Source organism: Panicum virgatum, chromosome 2K (genome assembly GCF_016808335.1).
Source record: "Panicum virgatum strain AP13 chromosome 2K, P.virgatum_v5, whole genome shotgun sequence".
Classification (NCBI taxonomy): Eukaryota; Viridiplantae; Streptophyta; class Magnoliopsida; order Poales; family Poaceae; genus Panicum; species Panicum virgatum.
Genome location: NC_053137.1, coordinates 56,593,328 through 56,607,391, shown reverse-complemented (window position 1 = coordinate 56,607,391; position 14,064 = coordinate 56,593,328). Strand labels below are relative to the sequence as shown.

The 14,064-nt window shown below is 47.2% G+C and overlaps 1 pseudogene; it reads left to right on the top strand.

Annotated features, from left to right (window-relative positions):
* The first annotated feature begins 5,995 nt into the window (after positions 1 to 5,995).
* On the top strand, positions 5,996 to 6,466 carry LOC120695491 (annotated as a pseudogene).
* Positions 6,467 to 14,064: the final 7,598 nt, after the last annotated feature.

Genomic DNA, 14,064 nt, shown 5'->3' with positions numbered 1-14,064 from the left:
AAGGGAGCGTTTAGTTCCCAAAAATTTTCACCTCGAAATTTATGCCTCCTCCTTTCGACATATGCATGGAGTACTAAATATAGGTAAACAATAAAATTAATTGCACAGTTTGGATGTACACAACGAGACGAAGTTTTTGAGCCTAATTAGTGTATGATTAGCCATAAGTGCTACAGTAATCAACATGTGCTAATGATACAGTCAAAGGCCTCAAAAAATTCGTCTCGCGATTTCCAGGTAAATTCTAAAATTAATTTTTTAATTAGTATCCGAAAAACTTTCCCAACATCTGGTCAAACGGGCGATGTGACACCCAAAAAATTTTGGTTAGGGAACTAAACGGCCCCTAATTGTAATGGAAGGTGTACTAGATCTGTTTGATTGAATTGTGCGTTGATGAAATGGGTACCGCTGGTTGGACAGCAACTACAGCTACAGCTGCACACGATACCTGAAGCATCATACAACGCATGATGCGCACGAAGTCAGCTTAACAACTGATTTCGCTTGATTCATTTCATAAGACGACACTCTTCCTGACAACTACTGCCGCTTAAATCATCTGATAGGAATGGAAGCGGTACCAACAAACTGCAGAAATGTCTAGTCCAAAACGGACAGGGATGCTTTGCAGTCAGTTGGGTCCTTGACGTGCGGACCCAGCCCCACACGTCTGTGACGCGTGCGTCCCGTAGAGGAATTCCACCTAGACAAAACCATATCGAAATTCTGCAACATCTGTCGCATTCAACCCACTCGACCAAATTTCGAAATTCGAATGCAAAAGGCACAACCATTTGCCTCCGCTTTCCCTAGAGGAGCTGCAGCACGGCGCAATACCAGACCAGACGACGGTGGGGTTGGACACTGTCAAGCCCGTGTTGCTGCTGTCCACGAGTCTGTGTCGCCGGCGGCGGACGGGAAGGGCAGTCAGAGCCATGGAAGGGCGAGGAGGATATTAGCCAAAACCAAGGACTAATTTGCAAATATTTGGACCGCGAAGAATAATCGTGATCCAAATCAGGGGGTTTCCGTAAAGATTATTTGGATCGCAGAGAATAATGATGATCCGGCCTAGAAGGTCCAAAACAGGTGGTTTTAAGCACATGTGTGGATCGTCAATAACAATTGTGATGCAAACAAGGAGCTGATATGTAAATCTTTTTAACCGCAGTTCCTCCCCGGCGCGCCTCCTGATCGCCGGCGCCAAGCCAGGAGGATTCCTCCGCCGCCGTATCCGATGGATAAATAATAATCCAGCGTGAAAGGGGTCCGGTCCACGGTCTTCGCCGGCTTCGTGGGGAAGATGGCGGCACTAGGATGCCCGACGGCGCCAACGCCCCCACCGCCAGCACAGCCTGGCGAAAGGATGAAAAGGCGGATGCGTATTGCGGTTTACCGGGCTTGCACTCAGGGGCGGATCCAGCAGGGGGGCTGGGGGGCTCAAGCCCCCCTGCCCCCGGAAACTCCATTGGAGCCCCCTGAGCCCCCTTGATTTTTTCCCTTGTCATTGAAGAAAGCTCAAGATTGAAGATGAACAGTGTGTAGTTGAGCCCCCCTCCCTTTCTAGTTTGGATCCGCCACTGCTTGCACTCACGCAGCAGCGTGCACTCCCCTTGGGGTACAGAGGACGGGGAGTCTGGCCGGGGACAACCTGACTCCTCGCCGGTTCCATTGATGCCGTTGATTTGGTATAGCACGGGGAGTAGCTTCACTGGATGTATAGCGATCAGACGAGAGGAAGCGATGAGCTTCCAACAGCAGATGGACGCCGTTAACTGAATCCTTAGCAGCACATTGCAGCGGTGCAGTTCAGTAACGTCTTACAACACATGTTTCTAGCACGGTTATAGCTCAAATATGTTCATATCATCAACGGCATGCAAATGTGCATCTGGGTTTGGGTTCAAGGATCTTGCGTGGTGCCATGTACCTACATTTTTTTTCATGGCTTACGATTTGAACTTCAAAGTAGAATTTCGGGACGCTTGTCCAGAGATGCAAAATTTTCAGCTAAAAGTGCCAGGTTGTTGATATTAATGAAGGTTGATCTCCTTCTCCAGCACAGGAACGGATTCCCCACGTGGCCACGTCCCACGTAGCTTAGCGGCCTTCGCCCGCCGATCCCGTTTCTACTCGTCCGCTTCCAAACCCTCCTTTTCCCCCCCGCTCCGAGGCCCCGTCGCCACTCCGCCGCCGCCCGCCGGCGGCCGGCCCACCTGCAGCACACCGCCGCCGGCCTCCTCCACAGTCGGTATCCACCCTCCCTCCTCCCGTTTTTTCCGTCTTGATTTCTAGACCCGCTTAACCCACTCTCCGCCGGGCAGGGCCGGCCGGTGAGGCGCCCAGGAGAAGATGCCGGCGGGCGACGCGTGCAGCTTCTGCCGCAGTTGGAAACGAAACGCCGCCGCGGGCGCCATGCCCCCCGCTCCACCGGCCTCGGGGGCCTCCTCGCCGACGACGGGGAGGACCGTATCAGCGACCTGCCCGACGACATGCTCCTCCAGATCCTCGCCCGCCTCGGCTGCGCCCGCACCGCCGCGGGGACGGGCCTGCTCGCGCGCCGGTGGCGCGGGCTCTGGGCCCGCCTCCCCGCCCTCACGTTCCACGGCGTCGCGCCGGACTCGATCGACGCCGCGCTCGCCCTCCTCCCTCGCCCCGTGCCGTCGCGATCGCTCCTCCAAGTCGATGGTTTGGGCCACCACGCGATCGAGCCGGCCCGCCTCTCGTCGCTGCCGCGGCCCTGGCGCCGGCAGAGCTCGTCGTTCACGTCACGGGGGGCGTACGGCGCGGCCGTGTCGAGCTGCCCTGCTTCGACCGTAAAGATGGGAGTGGTTCATCCATGGAGCGAACCGGATGCGACCCGTCGATCCATTAATCGTGAATAGGGGCACCACGTAAACCATTTGATACTAACTGCATGACCCACTTGAACCAGTGGATATGGTGGGTCGATCCAAATCATTTGCGGCGGGTTGCTTCCACGAGCAGGGGGCCATAGGCTTGCTTCCTACCCATTGCTTAAGCTCCTGTGATCCAACGTTGGGCTTCAAGTAGCATACTGCTGCTAGCAAAGTCGCCAACAACGGCCAGACGGCCAGGATGACGAGGACAAGCAGCTGCAGATGGGCCCATGAGAGTGCGCCAAGGACGTGGATTACAAGTATTGAGTATACTGCTACTACAAGGTCTTTTACCTCCGCTAGCTTGTGGCGTCACACGTTAATAGCCTACATCCCGGACCTCGCCGACCTCATTGGCATGGTGGCGGACATGCTCCCGCCAGACGCGACCTCGAAGAAGAGCATCGTGGACGCCATGCGCCGTATGGTGGTGCCGCACAGGCGCATCGACACATTAGTGAGCAGGCCGAGACCAGGTGCGGGCTTGCTGGTGTAGCGGCGCTGTGTATTGCCAAGGACGTGAGCTTCCCATAAGGATCGAACCACTCGAACCGGTGGTTCTTCCAGTTTCGATCCGCTGACCCTACGCCGCTTCGTGGGTTGGAGTAGGAGCCCATTTGGATCGTTTCTATGGATCGGTTCAACGATCCGCTGGAGCGAACCGCACCACGCCCATCTTTATTCGACCGCACCGCGCTCGATCAGGTGACCGTGCAGGCATGGAGATCGAAGACATTTTAAAGGCTTATCCTTCTGTGAAGTGCAATATTTATCAGTAGTATGGTGGCAAGCCGGATGAGCGTGAATAGGACGCCGCTCTTGGAATTAACATGATGTGGTTCAGACTTCAGACTGTTATCGTCGAAACTTGAACACTTTATTATTGTCGACATTTCCCATGTAGGTTTCTGAATAGATAATGCTAGATCTCTGTGAGCTTGTTCACAGGGTGGTGGTGGTTGTAATGTATCGCTATTACCTAAAATGATCCGTGTTAGGAGGGCTGGTGTGCTATATTATGGGTCTAGCCTCAAGTAAGATGAATCATGCTTCATGCTTGTGTCCCGATCCTCGTTTTTTTATATATGAATAGCTTCCTTACTGTGCCATGGAACTGCTGTACTCATCTGGTACACATGGATCTGAACGGGGAAGCACCCCAAACTCAAATGGTTATTATTCAGATAAAAAGAAAGGTTAATCTCCATCTCATCGAGCAGGGTGAAGTGCTTCTGGCAGGCCGATTTCATACATCAGCCATTTTTTCGAGGTACCACTACGAGAGGTTATTTTACCACCAATTGTGAATGAGACAACTTGTTGCTCGAAAAAAAATGAGACAACTTGAAACAAACACGCACAAATCTATCTGACGGATCCGCCGGTTACATACCATACGACAGTACGACACAGCTGCGCTTGTCCTCGTTAATTATGTACCATTGATCGGGTTCGTGACACTTTATTTGATTGCCATTTGTGGCCGGGTATTGTTGTCCACAAGCAAGCTCCTTGTATAGTGCAGGCACAGATCCTATAACATGGTGGAAGCCTGCGTGGCGCAAGCTAGGCAGTAATTCTGGGTGCGGTGGATCATCCGATCGTCATTTGATCTCTGATGCTGGATTTATGTCGTGCATTGAACCTGTTTACGCCCAGTGCACGGGGAGGACCTAGGCATAATAAGCTGAGTTCCTACCCCTCCCACTCCCATGCATGAACCCAACATGCGGCCGGCGGTTGCTTTCCACAGTACAGCAATTGCAATCTTTGTTTAACCTAGATACTGGTTCTTAAGTGTAGAGCCTTTAACTGTGCAGTATTTTTTTCAGCGCAGCGACCGGACGTCCGATCCATTGAACGTTGGGACGAAACATTGAAAATTAACTAGTGCAACATCATAGATCATTGTTTGTAAAATAAAAAAATAATATGTTAAAAATGACTGTATTATTCGACTCTAGGATAGAAAATTCCCGCCGCAATATTACCACTGGCCTGTTTAGTTTCCAAAAAAATTCCTATAGTACCCGTCATATCAAATTTTTGGACACATGCATGGAGCATTAAATGCAGTTGAAAAAAATAACTAATTACACAGTGTAACTGATTAGCACGAGATGAATCTTTTAAGCCTAATTAGTCTATGATTGGATATTATTTGTCAAATAACAACAAAATGTGCTACAATACCAAAATTTAAACTTTTCACAAACTAAACACACCCTATGTTTCATACAACTTCTGTTGTGAAACATTTAGAAACAATAGGTGCAACATTGATGCTTAACTATTGCAACATATGTTGGAGTATTCAATTTTTTTAAAAAAAATCTAGACATCCTTAGAGGAGAATTATCGATTTTTTTTCTTTCCACAGTTTCATTTTTTTATCTCCATATACATATACCTATCCGGGAAGCGTCATGAAATAAATATGAAACTATCCGCACTCCTCGTACTCTATTTTTATTTTATAAAAAAATATTTCTACCTAATCATCGAGATTCTCTCCTCTGTACCCAATTTTTATGCACTCATTATTCTTTATTATATACTCTCTCTGTCCTTTTTTTTAATTATCGCTTTTGGTGTGCGTGCCACAACTTGAAATCGATTTATAAAAAATAAGTGCAGCATTTATATCTTAAATAAATTTGTTAAAAAACTAGACTAAAAAATCTATTTAATTATGTCAATTATATATTATAAATATTAATATATTTTTATATAAAATTAATCAAAGTTGTTTTTCGGGAAGCGAGAACGACAATTCTTTATGGACGGAAGGAGTACTCCTGAGTCCTGATTTTTCCGCTGCTCGCGTCAGGACTGGGTAGCGGATGCTGGGGCGGACATCCTGAGTCCTGATTCACCGCGTTTCCGAACGCTACGGTCGGCGGCCGGGTTTTCCAGTTCGACAAGGACTCCTCTATACTCTGCACAATCCGTACCGCAAAGACAGTCCCACCTATAAATCCAATCCAAAGCGATGAAGCCTCCTCGATCTCCTTCTGCGTACTCTAGTCTACGGGCACAATCCCACACCGACGGCGACACCGACACGAGAGAGCGGAGCCAACCTCTGAATCATGTCGTGCAAGTCACCAACGGATCCGCAGGAGGTCGACACCGCCGCGGCGGCGGCGAGCAAGACGACCGAGACCACGGCGGCGAGCCAGACGACCACGAATGCAGCCAAGAAAAAGAGCACGCGGATGTCACAGGAGCGTATCGACAGCCTCATCCGATACCAGAGCATGTACTTCCCCGAGGACGCCATCCCCAAGGTGAGCAAGGAGGTGCTGGCCCAAGCGAACCTGGCGGACAAGGGCGACCTCCCGGTGCCCATGGATAAGTAGGACGACTACATCGCCAAGATATTCAGGCGCATCAACGAGAGCGAGGCGCGGATCATGCGGGAGAGGGACCGGATCTTGAATGAGTACTACACAAGAGGATACGTTGAGGAGGTCTCGGCAACGCCCCCTCCGCCTGGCCGGAGGAGGTTCCGGCCTGGAGTCACCAAGCAGGCTGCTGGGAAAACCAAGAAGCTCAACTAGCTGAAATCGGACATATTCAATTAGCCGTCATGTAATAGGATATTCGTAGTGATAATAATAGTGATAATCATCATCCTATGCGTCTGTTCCTTGGTGTCCATTTAATGTTAAGCTTGAGTAATTCGTATTTTCTTTAAACCAAATTTGAGTAAGCTTGAATAATTCGAAACGGTATGGCAGAACACAGATCGACGACCCCGTTTTTAGGGAAACGAGGTAAAACTTACATCGCTCGATTAATTCGGAAAAGGGCTAAAACCGCAACTTGCTACGTAGCTAAACTAGATCTCAAGCAACACCATGCCCATCATAAGGAAAATTGAGGTATGACCATTGCAACACGTCCTAGCTCAAGGATTCAAATGTGGCATAACATCACTCATAAAAAACCACAACAGATGACATGTAGCATCACCTTTGAGTTTGGAACGAAACTGCAAGCCTGCAATATGCGCAAAGGTAGGCACCTCCCTGCTTTTTGGGTGCAATACTTTCGCTGCACATCTGTCTTTCCTTCCAAGCTCTGCCCAAGTGTTTGTGCTCTTGGTGCAATACTTTCGCTGTACATCTGTCATTCCTTCCAAGCTTTGCCTAAGTGTTCGCTACATTTAGAAACTCTGGACAAGTGTAGGAATGGTGGAGCCGCAGTGACGACACCTCTAAGAAGGTGAATGGCGCCAAGGATGTCATCGTCGAGGCCGGCTAGATATCATATAAGGCCCGTGACTCCACCAACCATATACCTCGTTGCTTGAGCCACATTTGAATCAATCCTATCGTCGTTTATTTCTGCAACAAGACTGATGAGGACACGACACCTTCGGATATGACCGTTGATTATAAGATGATCTTGTTCCAAATAAATTTATCATTTAGATTTGAGAATAAATTATTACCTAATGATTTAATTATTGTTAGAAACCATGGAGACGATGAGGAGGACGTTGGGGAGGAGTTTGGAGCCGTGATGGACCAGCAAGGGCAGCCAAGCGGAGTTGGAGGCTCAATCCAAGTCGAGTTCGAGTCTGCTTCGGAGTCCAGGAGTAGCCCGCACCAAAATCAACGCCCAGGCCACATACGGAGTCCGTTTTGGATGCTCTTTATATGGATGGAAAGATAATTTCAAGGAGTTTCCAATGGCACTGGTTTAAAGCCCAAATTCATTTGGAGTCGACGGGAATCGCCGAAACAATATGATGTCTAGAATCTGTCAGGGCGCTGCGCCGCCATCTTTTGGGCTGTTGGCCCGTATACCGTGTTGGCCCAAGTGGTGGACGTCCCTTGGCCTCCACCAGCAACCCTAGGACCTCCCTTGGGATATAAACTCAGTAGCCGCCGCCTTTTAGACTTGGGTTTTGTTTAGTTCTTGTGTTTTCCTTCGAGAAACAGAGATTGATTCGTTGTAACTGTGGCGACAAGTCCTTTTACAGTGATCCAGGGCCCCGTTCTTGATCTCCTCCACTGTGTCGATTAGTCCTTTGGAATCGAGTTCTCGAACCCCTCTTTGATTCGCTTCATTCATATTTGCAATATCAGATTACATGTTTACATCTTCTTGCTTGTGTTCTTCGATTCACTTGCAGGAAAAACCTTCTCGGCGAGGTCAATCAAGTTGTGCTTGGTTGATAACCAACGGAGCAGTGGTGTAACGGTTGTTTGACTTTGAATCGTGCTGATTAGAAGCCGGATCGCCAACGTCACACACTCCACCAATCGAATTTACCTCTATCTCTCGGAAGATCGGGCCGCGTATACATAAAAAATAATATACTTACAAACTGAAAACAAATTGCAAAATAAAATGTTCAGAATCTCAAATTGTATCATATACAAAAGCTGATACACCTTATGCAGGGGCGCGCGCTGTCGCGCGCGTTATGCACTAGTATGTCACAATAATGAAGAAGAGATCTCTTTACAATAAACCAACCTTTTAGTTCTTCCATGGTAACTATATGATTTGCTGAGATCATTACGGGAGTAGACTCATTTGCCGTGTGTCTTGGCACACGACAAAGGCCATATTGCTCACGGCAAAAGGTTTGCCATGTGCAACACACGTCAAACCACCCATGGCATACAACGGCACTCGGCAAATTTTTTTCAGAAAATTAATTTTAAAAATAGGAAACAAAAAAGACAGCCACCCATTCGCTCCATCGAAGTCGCAAGTCACGGCATTTTTCGTGCGCTACGTGGCCTGCGGAATTTGAACCCTTGATCTCCCCCTCGTGTGTCCTCTACCACTGCACCATACACTCATTTGTGTTTATACTCTATTTTTTCCCTACATATTATACTAAACCGAGTGTAAATTATTTGTTTGTGGCCCTAAATAATTCAAATTAAAAAGTTGTCAACTGTAAAGTTTCATAACTTTTCGAGATCTACAACTTTCATATTGGCTGTTTTCCCATCCAAGATCGTTTACAAAATTTAAAATTTACTTTGCCGTGTGCTAGATGTAATGCACATGGCAAATCCTGGCCATTTGTCGCATGTCAGATCTAGAGCACACGCCAAATATTTTTTAAAAAAACTTCTACTTGGTGTACCAAATTAATTAGTTAAATACAGTAAATAAATACAAAAATCTACCAAATTTTAACATAGAGTACCACATGTTGTATGCGAAGAGCATAAAAGTTTCGAGGTGAGAAGATAATTTTTTTTCTTACTTTGTCGGGTAAAAAACACACACGACAAATTTATTACTTTGCCGTGTGTAAAAAAGCACACGACAATGCATGACTTTGCTATGTGCTAAAATAAAGCACATGACTTTACTGTGTGCTCAACATTTGTCGTGCATTTTTAGGTGACACACGACAAAAGAGTTGTTTGTCGTGTGCTCGAGATGTTGCCCACGCCGTTTCCTGTAGTGGATGCATGTTCATATATAGACACGAAATATCGCTAGTAGGCAGCAAGTATGCCCTTTCACATAATTAACCACAGTTTATGAAAGCATATCTATATATCTGAGAGACTACGACTTGCAGCATCGAGAACTTGCAAAACGTTGAGACTAGGTTATATATCGATCGCGCATGAATAACAACAGAGACAGCAACCCGCAAAAAAACAACAACAGAGACAGCAATATAACCCAGATCGAACAATAGCAGTAGCGCACAAGATAACTCCAGATCAATAACTATCCTTGCTGTTCTTCCTTACAAGAGTATAAGACTAATTAAGTATCTGATTAAACCAACCTATAGTTTCTCAACTAGCAATGAATAATCCTCTGCTGACAAAAAAAGAAAAACCCTAAAATAAAATCTAACCACGCGAACATGTATTTAGCCTACGGTTTGCATGCAATGCCCTAGCTAGCAGCTAGGTCACCTAGCTGTGAGAACCGCCCAATTTAATACTATTTTAAACGAACCGCCAGTCATTATCTTCCAGATGAGAGTTAACACCTGACTGCCAGAGAGCGTGCCACGTGTTACCTCACATCTAGAGATACGAATAACCGACACGTCATTCGCCTAAAATAATATTAAATCTGGTAGTCCATGTATGTGCTCCAACATACGCCCAGAATCAGCATATACACATACTGTTTACCATCAAATACATCGCCAAAGAAGCACAAAGAGCAGTTTTACATTATCTGAGTTCAAAACTTAACATAACCAGATCAACAGAGAAAGGTTCACTAATCTCCATTACAAGCCTTGGCCCCACGGAAGCCATATTATACAGAAACTTAAAGATTATTATATTTACATGCTCTCACGAAGCTCGATTACGATAAAACCTACTACGATGATGATGTCTTGCTCAAGGACACCATCCCAGCCTCAACGACCTACTCCTCCCCCGTACCTGGAACGGCGGGGTAGAAGTGGCCGAACACCACATCCGGTTCACCTACAACTAGGGTTAGAAGCATCCTGAGTACAAAGGTACTCGCAAGACTTACGCGATTAAATAAACAAGTATCATGCAAAGGCTCAATTAAAAGCTTTAAGGTTAAGTAATTATTGCATAAGCAAGAGCTCTCTAAACTAACACCGAGCACAATTAATTAATGTTGCCCGAACCCCCATTAAATTTTAGTAGAACATATTAAGAATAACATAGTGATTCCCGAGTTACTAAAACCCACTTCAACATGACCGTAACTCTACGAGGAGTTCATGGGATAAAGAGCGTGCTTATAACCGAGAGCGCGGCAATTCGAATTCATTCAAACCTTGCAAGAGTGTACTACTTTACCCACACGACGCAAGGACCATGCGACTCACCCAACCCGCTAAAGTTGGATAAGGGGGTACTCGCGTCAACCGTTCCCAACAAGGCTCAACCGTTGAGGGTACGCCCAGCTTGCGCGTGGAGACTTAGTTCCACTGAGGACATCTCTAAATTTTCCTATACATAGTTCCACTCGGGGACCCACTAAGCCTCCCTGCATAGCTCTTGGCCACGTATCTGGGACCGGGCCCCAATGATCAAGTCAAAGAAGGTAATTGGCTCATCCGTACCATTATATTGGATATGTGGTAGTACGGAAAGGTGCTCAAAACCGACGTCATCCACTCGGTCCTTAATCAATCCAAGCGGACTATACCCATGTGACTTCATTCTCTAGGCCCTACTATTCTGCTCGAATCTCGATACTGCCAAACTCTTACCACCAAGCCGAACCAGTGCAACAAGGATAACCAGTAAATGTGATCCTCCAAAATTATTCCTGTCTAGTGAGCAAAAGAAGTACTCTAAGCAGGGCTAAGCATCTAGTCAGGTTAAGTGATTAATTATCTAGTGCCAAGAACAAGGATAACAAATCAAGGAAGGATAATGCACGTAGATAGGTACAAGAATGCAATACATACATAATATACATATAACCCCAACATTACCCGGTGAGATAACCATCTAACTCAGATTAAATAGGAGCAAGGAATCATGCTTAGCTGCTTGCCTCGGTTAGCTTCGGGCTCGACCGCGAACTGGACTCCGGGTTTAGGCTCGACGGACTCGGCGGGCTCCACGGGTTCGTTCTCTGACGATTCGGTCACTATAATGCATGAATGCGATGCATGCATTAGTGCGATGCTACGCTTATGCATAAAATAAAATGCATGAAATGATATGTGCGAAAAGATGTACACGAGATAACAATTTGGATATGCAACCTGACAAAACCGGAGGTTCCGGCCTGACAAAACTAGAAGTTCCGGTTTTAGGCACTTGCCAGGCCAAAACCGAAAGTTCCGGTTTCTAAAACCGGAGGTTCCGGTTTCAGCCGGACACTGGCAGACTGTCCGCTCCAAAGAGCCGGACCGTCCGCGACTCGACTTCGACGCGGAGACCATGATGCAGCGGCGGCACGGCCGTGTTCCGGCGGCAGAGCAGGGCCGGAGCGGGCCGAAGGTGGCGCGCACGGGGTGTTCCACAGCAAGGCGAAGCTCACCCCGGCGACAGATGGCGAGGAACGGCGACGAGGCGGCGGCGCGACGGAGAGGAGCGGCGGTGGGAGGAGGAGCTCGCCCGGGGCTCTGCGCGGCGATGGAAGAGGCCCGATGAGGAGGGGAATGGGTCGAAGAGAGGGAGGAGATGCTCCCCAAGCAAGGAATCGAGCCACGACTCACCGGAGACGACGAATCGACGGCGAGGGCGGAGCTCGAACGGCGACGGCAATGGGGGATGGGGAAGGGGCTAGGGTTTGAGGGGAAGGGGCCGGTCGGGCCTTAAGGCGAGGAGAGGAGTGAGGAGGCGGCACGGCAGCCAAGGATGGCCGGCGCGTGTTGCGAGGATGGCCGGCGGCGGTGGCGATGTGCGGCGCGCCGCGATTCGTGCTCTGCCCACCGAAGCAGAGCAAAACTGGAAGTTCCGGTTTTTGAACCCGGAAGTTCCATTTTTTTTTTGAATTTTTCACCCCGGGATGTTACAATCTACCCCCCTTAAAGAAATCTCTTCCCGAGATTTAGATAGACAGAGATGAAAGGATAAAACTCCAAGCTTAGACGAGATAAAGATCTAGGAGATGATGTACTAAGGCATGGGTGTGGTAGAGATAGAACTTACTCATTAGAGAAGAATTCAGGGTATTCTTGACGTATGTGATCTTCACGCTACCATGTGGCTTCATCTTCGGAATGATTGCTCCATTGAACCTTTATAAACTTCACCATGTTACGCTTCACCTTTCTTTCATCTCGGTCAAGAATGGCAATTGGGTGTTCTTCGTAAGTAAGACCCGGTTGAAGGTCAACTGACTCAAGGTCGATGGCGTCAGTTGGAACACGATGACACTGCTTCAATTGAGAGATATGGAAGACATTGTGTACTTCGGAGAGTGATTGAGAAAGTTCCAGTTGATAGGCCACTGCTCCCACTTTCTTGATGATCCGAAAAGGTCCCACATAGCGTGGCGCTAGCTTTCCTCTTACTTGAAACGGCGAGTGCCCTTAAATGGAGAAACCTTGAGATAGACATAATCGCCAATCTTAAGATGGAATTCTCGACGGCGACGATCAGCATAAATCTTTTGACGAGATTGAGTAATGCGAAGATTCTCACGGATAATCCTGACTTGTTCTTCGACATCTTTCACCAAGTCTGGACCAAAGAAAGGCCTTTCTCCAGATTCAGACCAATTAATAGGAGTTCTGCACCGTCTTTCGTAGAGGGCTTCAAAAGGATACATTTTGATACTTGCTTGATAACTATTATTGTAGGAGAATTCTGCGAATGGCAAGCAAGTAACCCATTTCTTTTCATATATGAGAGCACAGGCTCGTAACATGTCTTCTAAGATTTGATTGACCCTCTCAGCTTGACCATCAGTTTGGGGATGATAAGCAGTACTATAAGTGAGATCAGTTCCCATGGCTTCATGAAGACTTCTCCAAAAGTGAGCGACAAATTGAGGGCCGCGATCTGAGACAATTTTCTTAGGAACACCATGAAGACAAACGATGCGGGTAAGGTACAACTCCGCATATTGCTTGACGAGATAAGTGGTCTTGACCGGAAGAAAATGAGCCAACTTTGTTAAACGATCCACGATTACCCATATAGAATCATATATTTGAGAAGACCTGGGTAATCCGGTGATAAAATCCACTCCGATTTCTTCCCACTTCCATGATGGGATAGGCAAAGGTTGAAGGGTACCGGCAGGTTTGAGATGTTCGGCCTTAACCCTTTGACAAACATCGCACTCAGAGACGTACCGAGCAATTTCTCGCTTCATGCGAGTCCACCAAAATTTTTGCTTGAGATCTTGATACATTTTAGTACTACCCGGAAGAATGGAGAATTGAGAACTACGGGCTTCATCCAGGATAATTCGCCTGAGGTTATAATCCTTAGGCACCACAATACGCTTCCCAAAGAATAGAACTCCTTCATTATCCGTAGAGAAGCATCGAGCTTTGCTCTCCTTCATTAATTCCCGAATTCGAGCCATACCCTTATTCTTCTTTTGAGCCTCCTTAATTTGATCATAAAGGTCGGATTTGACCGTGAGAGTAGCAAGATAGTCTTCTTTGACTATGGAAATTCCAAGTTTCCGGAGATCGTCACAAAGAGTATGCACAGGAGGAACTATGGTCAAGCAGTTGCATTGAGCCTTCCGG